Here is a 7,886-nt window from a genome sequence, read left to right as displayed (position 1 = left end):
TTGGTTTTTCCTGTATATCTCCAGAACCAAAAGAGCTATATTCAATTTCTTCACATCATTGAATAGGTATCTAAAATCACAACTTCGGCACGATTTAACCGACACTGTGTCTCTTATCGTTTACGAGATCCCCATGTAAAGAAACGAATTTGAATGGCCCTGTATATATATTTTTAAAGTTTTTTAACATGGATAAACTAATGTTTGGTAAATCCACCTGTTTGTTATTTTATCAAAATATGAGATTAGTAAAAAATATAATACTCTGCAATATGTATTAGCATGTATACTGTTTCCTTATGAAATTATTTTATTATGGAACCCTGATGATGGATTTAATAAAGTCCGAAATATTGGCAAAGACAAAATTGTTCATTTACGTAAAACTCTTTGATCTCTTCCCAACTAATGTGGAGGAATTGATATTCTTTGTTGTTTTATTGAATTTTAACCTTTCACAATCTGAAGAAGAAATAAATCTAGATCAACAGCAAATCTGCTCAAGAGTAATATAGGCCGACCAAAAAATTCACAGAGAGGAAAGATAGTTCAAGAATTTCTGAAAGAAATAGAATTTTTCTTCGCACATATCTTAATACGAGTTGATAGTTAAGCTCCACAAGGGTCGATGTCTTTTCCTTATGTCGGTTATTCATGTATTGAAAACGTTGACCATTGTTAGAAAATCAACTGATTTTGTGCATAATACAAAAAAAGCATGAAATTCACGTCGCATGAATTGTGGGTACAAGAGTTTTTAAGGTTGAAAATGTTATGATTGATGACCGATCATTATATAAATAAGCGTTGGACTTCAATTTGAAATAAACGTAATCAGGAAATCACGTCAAAGCAACTGGTCACCAGGTGTTCTAGAGTCTAATTTTGAAAATTTATTGATGAAACATCTTTTTTAAATATGAATCATTAATAAAAAAGTCTTGCAGTTTACCATCACAAGCTTTACGTCTAATGAATTCAAATTGTTTCAGTCAAAACAAACAAATACGAACAATTTCTTTTTCACAAAAAGTTCTACGGAATTTATTTTAAGTTTTACCAATTTTCTTTTTTTTGGAGTCGATTAATTACAATTTTAGCACAGTAAATATGCGTTCAGTCTGTTCATTGTATGGCTATGGAAACTTGGGGGTGTATAGATTAAATTATAATTTTAATCATATTGAAGAAAATATTTGTGCTTATCGCAAAAAGGCTTGGAAATTTTTTTATGATTTTCATAATTTCCCACTTCAATTCATGGTACTGCACATTTTTCTCCACAACATTTTTTTCAAATATTCAAATTTTGAAGAATATTCTGAATACCATCCCTGCTTCGTCATTAAGTCACTCAAATCTGGTTGATGGAAACTAAATCCTGCCTAGTCATATGAAAATAAACTTTTTTTCAAATGAAGTCTAAAGTCACAGTTTGAGTACCTGTTTCATCTGCTGAGGTGCAAGATACTCATATAAAATTGAGCATACTGTAATAAATAAATATTCGAGAACAAAAAATATCATGAGAGCAAAACTGTGTAAATATAGAACTTATGTAAAATAGTTGTATCGGAATTCAGTATCTTACTAATTATTATTAATGCATAAAATTGGGTTTTTAGAAAAGTAATGAGTAGGATATATTGCGGAAACCTTTCGTTTTCATGGCATGAATAAAATTGTTTGGAGATAAATTTTCGAAATATCTTTTATCTATTATCATTTGAATTATAATTAATTTTCATTTTTTATTTGCAGATGAATCATTAAAAATCAGATCAGCAGAACAATCAAATTCAAATAATAATACATTTATAACATGATTACACATTTTAATTACATTCATTACGTTACACATGAGGTTTATTATTGCTGGTAATTTCAAATATATTTCTATTACGATAGTCGATTGCTTTGATAAATGTCAAAACTCAAAAATGCAATTCACGCTGTTTGAGCATGTTATTGCATTTTTATTGTTTACTTCAATAGTTACCGCTTTAATTTAGTTAGGTTGTTTTAGAGATGTTCAAAAAATTTTTCAATAAAAATAATATTCCTTATAAAAAACGTACACATTTCTTGTCAATATTCATGGCTATATAAATGACGAAACACTGAAATTTCGAATACACAGTTTTCCACTTGATGTGTGAAGAACTGTTCATTCACGTATGGTATAAAAGATCTACTGAAAAATGTTCTTGATACAACTTAATCAACGATAGATTCGTCAAAATTCTGAGGTGAATGACTATGCTGTTTGATTGTTGCATGTATTCGTCAACAAAATAGAAATGAATCTTCAACCGTTTCAGTAGTTAACATTTCAAAAATTTCAAACTTTAAAGTACCGTTTATGTTGAAACCTAACTTACAACTCCTACACTGTAACAATGAATTCTGCCAGCCGATTGCAGTTAAATCTGATTGGTCAACGTAAAGACGCTTGTTTATTCCACCCAATAGATGCAAATGTGTGTGGTGATCATGTTCTGATCACGCATTTGTCTTTGCTTGGGTTACTTTGTTTGTTGGATGGATGTAGTTTAGATGTAAAATCGAGATTCTGTAAGAATACACCAAGTGGAAAATTGGTTAAAACAGAAGCTTCCAAGAAGGATATACCGTGTGTTAACTGATTCAGACTTGCCGCTATCTTGTTCTTCCTAGTGATAATGTTGTTTATTCAAATAACATGACAAGAGTGTTATTACTGATAATCATGGAAGCAAATCAAATATTTTTCAGTTATCATAGTGCGATAGATATTTTTTTCAATACTCTCCAATATTTTTGCAGCATTTTTCCGAATTAATATGTACAGTTAACTGATGAATCCAAAAATATATGAATGTACTCGGGGTTCCATTCTAAAGTATAGGCAATTTTCTGTAAAACTGAAAGTGCTAAAAATATTTTTAATCGAATTCATCCCACTATTTAACACTCTCTGAAGTGGCAAATTTTCACCTTCAACCCGCTGTTTGAGCCCATTGGGCATCGTCAGTGTCGGCTAGGCAGTCTTCGATTGATGACTGTGTTAACTTTTTGTATATTACATATCATATGTGTTTTTGAAATTTCATCAAATATTCTTATAGTTGGGGAAAGATTCAGGTAGCTGAAATTTTTTATCTTAAAAAGTTGCACTGATACAACTGACTGCAGTTTTTCAAAGACTGTTTCGTATTGAATTTGTTGTAAACGTTCATCTGAATTCAAAAGGCTCTTCAATATACTACAAACAAATAAAATGTATGATAATTGTTCAATTAAACGTAAAACTTGAAAAACTAGCTGGACATATATTTTTGTGACCTTGGTGGAACTATCCGATTTATTACGAATGGAATAATGACTTTTCCAATAATTATATGTAATTTTCCAGACATGAATGTAACATAATGATATTCACTTCAGTTTTGTGAATGTATAATTCTCCAATATGATTGTTGTGAATGAATAATTCTCCAATATGATTTTTATTCATGGCTATTATTGATTGAATAATATTATATTGAATATATATACTACTTTGATAACGAGAGCTAGTTCATATCGATCCTACTAATTATAGAATCGTGTGCTCCGCCATGGCAACAGGACTGAAATCAATTCCAGATTATTGGAAGGAATTAAGTCTTTTTATGAAGATGGAACTCATCTATGATGAATGATTATTAGGTTTTTAGACAATGATTTTTAAGGCATAATTATCGACAAAGCCGTTCTTTAAAATGTCGAGCAACAGAAATCGATAGGTTTCCATCGTTTTTCAAGATATCATGAACTACAAGAGTTCAGTAAAGTCATTCAAAGACAGCAAAAAAATGTTGAGATGGAGTATATTTGCTAATTGAAGCCGTAAACGAAACCGAAGCATTTAACTTGATGCCAGAAATTGTTGAAATAGCATACCTAAGTGGAACTGTTGAAAAGGATCAAATATGATTTGATTACTTCATTCCTGAATCTGGCATGAAAAAAGATTTCCAGTGTCATGTTTTCATGTTATAAATATTAAAAAAATATTTCAATCGAAACAGATGAGAGTTCAGGAGTCGAAATGAGTGAACTGAGTATTTTTATGGGGAAAATATGATTTTCCTGATTTTTCGAATCATAATTAGAAACAAAGTATGCTCTCTCGTAACGACCTCAAATTGCTCATTCAACGAGGACATTAACGATTCTGATTACTGATTGAATATTTGAGGAATCAGAGATATCCGATAGAAATTCATGATCACTTTAATGAAATGATTGAAAATACTTTTGTCTATTTTTCACTAGTTATTTCATTTTTCACAACCGGTTTTGGTTTTAAGACAGTCGGTTTCGGTCGTAAAACCGAAACCGGTTGTAAAACCGAAACCGGTCGTAAAACGGAAACCGGTCGTGAAAATAAAACAACTAGTGGAAATTAGACAAAAGTGTTTTCATTCATTTCATTAACAAGTATAAAAACTAACTAGTTAGTTAGTATTAAACTAGTTGGTTAGTATAAAAACTAACTAGTTTTCAGCGCAACTTGATAATTGGATAAAACTCGAAACCGGTCGTAAAAATAAAATAACTAGTAGAAATTAGACAAAAGTGTTTTCATCCATGTCATCAAACTGATACTGATGTGTGCTAATTTTCGTGAACAATATTTTCCAAAATCATTATGGTATAATGTAAATTCAAACAGGCTTCAAAATTCAGAATGAATCGAAGTTTAACGTACTAAACCTAAACCTTCAGGTGTTGAATTCTGAATCATATTATGCCTTTTTGGTGTGACAGTTCAAATGCAGAATCAAAAAAAATACATGGACTTTTTCATGCCTTCCCAATACAATCCATTGAATGAATAACCACATTTGGTTGTATTTTTCATTAGATGGAAAATGGGAACATTTCCTAGAGGAATTTGCTCAGGCACCTAGGAACCAATGAATCCTACAACAATTTGAGAATTTCGAAACCCTCTTAAGGGGTAGCTGAGAAATTGTAGATGTCATACTGAAAAAAAAAGTAACAGACACAAGTTTTGTTCAGCAAATGCATATTTTCAATACAGTTGATATTTTTATGCGGTGTCTAAATGTTGGATTTGCCAATGTTTTCATATAATTGTTCATTTCGCAGCTTTTCCTTATTTCATGATCGTCATCAATAACGTTTCTTACGTAATTTCCTGCCCAAATTGTGAAAGGTTTGAAAATAATATGGAGGTTGATATGAAGCAAAATACATTTTCTTTTTACTCACACTTTAAATTTTTATATCACTTTTTCTGGGCTACATGCTGAGTATTTGAATAGTTACTCTTTCAGTTGCACTACGAAAGAACCAATATTACGAGTATGAAGGTGATCGAAAAATTGAGCTTCTGTTAGTCAATTTGGGGAATTTATGGAGCAATATTCATATCACAAGATTTCAATTCCCAGTGAATATTCATTAGTTCAATCATGTGATGTGAAAAATGAATTATATGGATATTCACGCGTGATTATATGAGTTTTGGAAAGCAATCTAACATGTTTGAGCTTTCATCATAACAATGAAGTACGTAACATCATGAGTAGTAGATATTAACTCATTATATGATCAAGACATTCATCTTATGCCGATTCATTACCAACCTGGAAGATACCAACTTCCATAAATTCACTTATCACAGAAAATATAATTTTTCCTGATGAACTTAAATTTTTTATTGGACATTTCAGTAGTGAATATTTCCTGTAAATATTAAAAAATTCATTCAGAATTCAAGATCGTCATTAATAATGTTTCTTATGTAATTCCCTGCTCAAATTGTGAAAGGTTTGAAAATAATATGGAGGTTGATATGCGGCAAAATAAATTTTCTTTTTACTCACACCTTAAAATTTCATTACCACTATATTCCGGGCTATATAAAGTGAAATTTCAAAGGAGAAATTCCACTGATGTTGGTTCATTGCATATAATTGTTCAGGCTGAGAAATATCGAATCGAAAAGTGGGATACGACTTCAAAATTTTTGAAAATTATGAGAAGTATTTGAAGTTCATGAGCTAGCGAAAATTTGTTAATAGTTATTGTTTCGACAAATTGACTATAAGCGTGTTGGACAGATATGTACATTAGCATTACCATAGAAAACACTTTTTTGTCATTTGAACGCTATATCGGTTACACGCAAAAACAAAATCAACTCACCTAATTTAGGGACTCGTATACACGACACTTTCATCAATGTATAGATGAGGTGAGATTTTCAGTTGAGATTCACGAGCAAATCTTTAAACATTCCACGAATCTCTAAAATGCTTTGAGAATTGTTTTCGCGTGGACTATCTGTATATAAAGGATATACAAATTGAAATATCATAGGTTATTTTACAGTGGTCTAAAGATTTCAAGTGTCTTACCTTCTGTTTGTCAACAATATTATGCCATTGTGTATTGGGAGTTTCAAATAACATCGCATTGTTATACCCTAAAAAATGTACAGTCTCAAGCTACAGTTGTAGGTTAACGTATGAGATTTCAACTCATCAATATAAAATTTACATTTTCTAACAAAAGTAATTATATTTACACTTTGGCTTTCATTTTATTCAGACGAATAGCATTGGGAACTTATCGAATTTCAATTTGATAACAATGGAACACTGGAATTGATATCAATGATAGTATCATTTGAAATACAAAACGTTTTTTTGGAGTAATTCTACGTGGATCATTTCAGAAAGTACTTGAACTGTGTATCATAGAGATATACTTTTGACTCGCCAAGTAATATCAATATGATTTGTTGTTACACATACAAACAAATGTATAAGATGTACTTCCAACATTATTTCTGATATTTTTATGAAATTCTTGGATGATTTGAAGAGCACTTTATATTATTTAAAGTTTATTCTTAGGAGGAATCCGAATGTGATGTAAAATTCATATCTTTTCATTCAAAAAACATAGCTTTGATACTTCTCGCCGAAACCCTGTATATTAGTGACCAATTTAAAGAAAATAAAAATTTTGATATTCAAAACTTGTTTTGAAAATATATTTTGATAACTGTTTCAGTTCAATCTTCAAATGAAAACTTGGGATGACAACTATCATTAATTAAATAAAGTTAGTTTCTATTGAATTCAAAAATTTTCCCATTGCATTCGTATAAGTTACTCGTTTGTATCATCAATATCATCCTATTTTTAGTTGTTCAATACGCGATCCAAGGAGTTTTCTGTTTTTCAGAATACTGTGAAGTGGTGCTGGTGAGCCTTGAATCGAATATGAAACTCAACACATAATTCTCTGAAGATTAATTTCGATTCCAAAAACATGCGCGAAAAAATGCAGCACAATTTCTTACTTCTAACATAAGATTATTCCTGAATATCACGAGATATTGAGAATAATTGATGATTGTCACTGACTCAGTATAAATAGCTGCACAGGGTAGAATTACGATTTATAAGTGACCCTGTATATATTTGTATACGAATTTATACGAAGTCAAATACATGAAATTTTTTCGAGCATGCGACATTCATACAAGCACAGATTTATAGGTTTCATTGGTAAGCTTCCATTTCTGATGTGGATTTTTCTCAACTGAAACAAAAAGAACGAATAAAAACAATTACTCTGTGAGAAATTTTTAAAAACAAGAGCGACGTTTCATTTCATAAATTATTAGTGTTTTTGGTATGATCTTCAAGGAAAAATCACCACTAATCGAATCCCACATAATTCTTCAGAGTAGAATCAGAACTTTTAAATACTCTAAGTTACAACGGTTGGGAAAAAATTATGCTGATTTTATAAAAAATAACATTTTCTTCAAAAAAAACAGTTTCTCTACAAGTGGTAGTAAAATCTGGATGAAGGGA

The 7,886-nt window shown here is 30.5% G+C and overlaps 1 protein-coding gene across 1 annotated transcript in view; it reads right to left on the bottom strand.

Moving 5' to 3' along the window:
• Positions 1–290: 290 nt before the first annotated feature.
• Ace (Acetylcholine esterase) overlaps positions 291–7,886 on the bottom strand; it is a 488,528-nt gene continuing 480,932 nt past the window's right edge. The window contains exon 7 of the mRNA XM_074169648.1: positions 291–7,608. The gene's annotated coding sequence lies outside the window, so the exon portion shown is untranslated. The remainder of the gene's footprint in view (positions 7,609–7,886) is intronic.

This window comes from Leptinotarsa decemlineata, unplaced genomic scaffold (genome assembly GCF_025532065.1).
Source record: "Leptinotarsa decemlineata unplaced genomic scaffold, Ldec_3_MD MMD2_P_RNA_scaffold_5, whole genome shotgun sequence".
NCBI classification, from domain to species: domain Eukaryota; kingdom Metazoa; phylum Arthropoda; class Insecta; order Coleoptera; family Chrysomelidae; genus Leptinotarsa; species Leptinotarsa decemlineata.
Note: the sequence above shows the minus strand (reverse complement) of the source record. Positions and strands in the feature narration are given on the sequence as shown.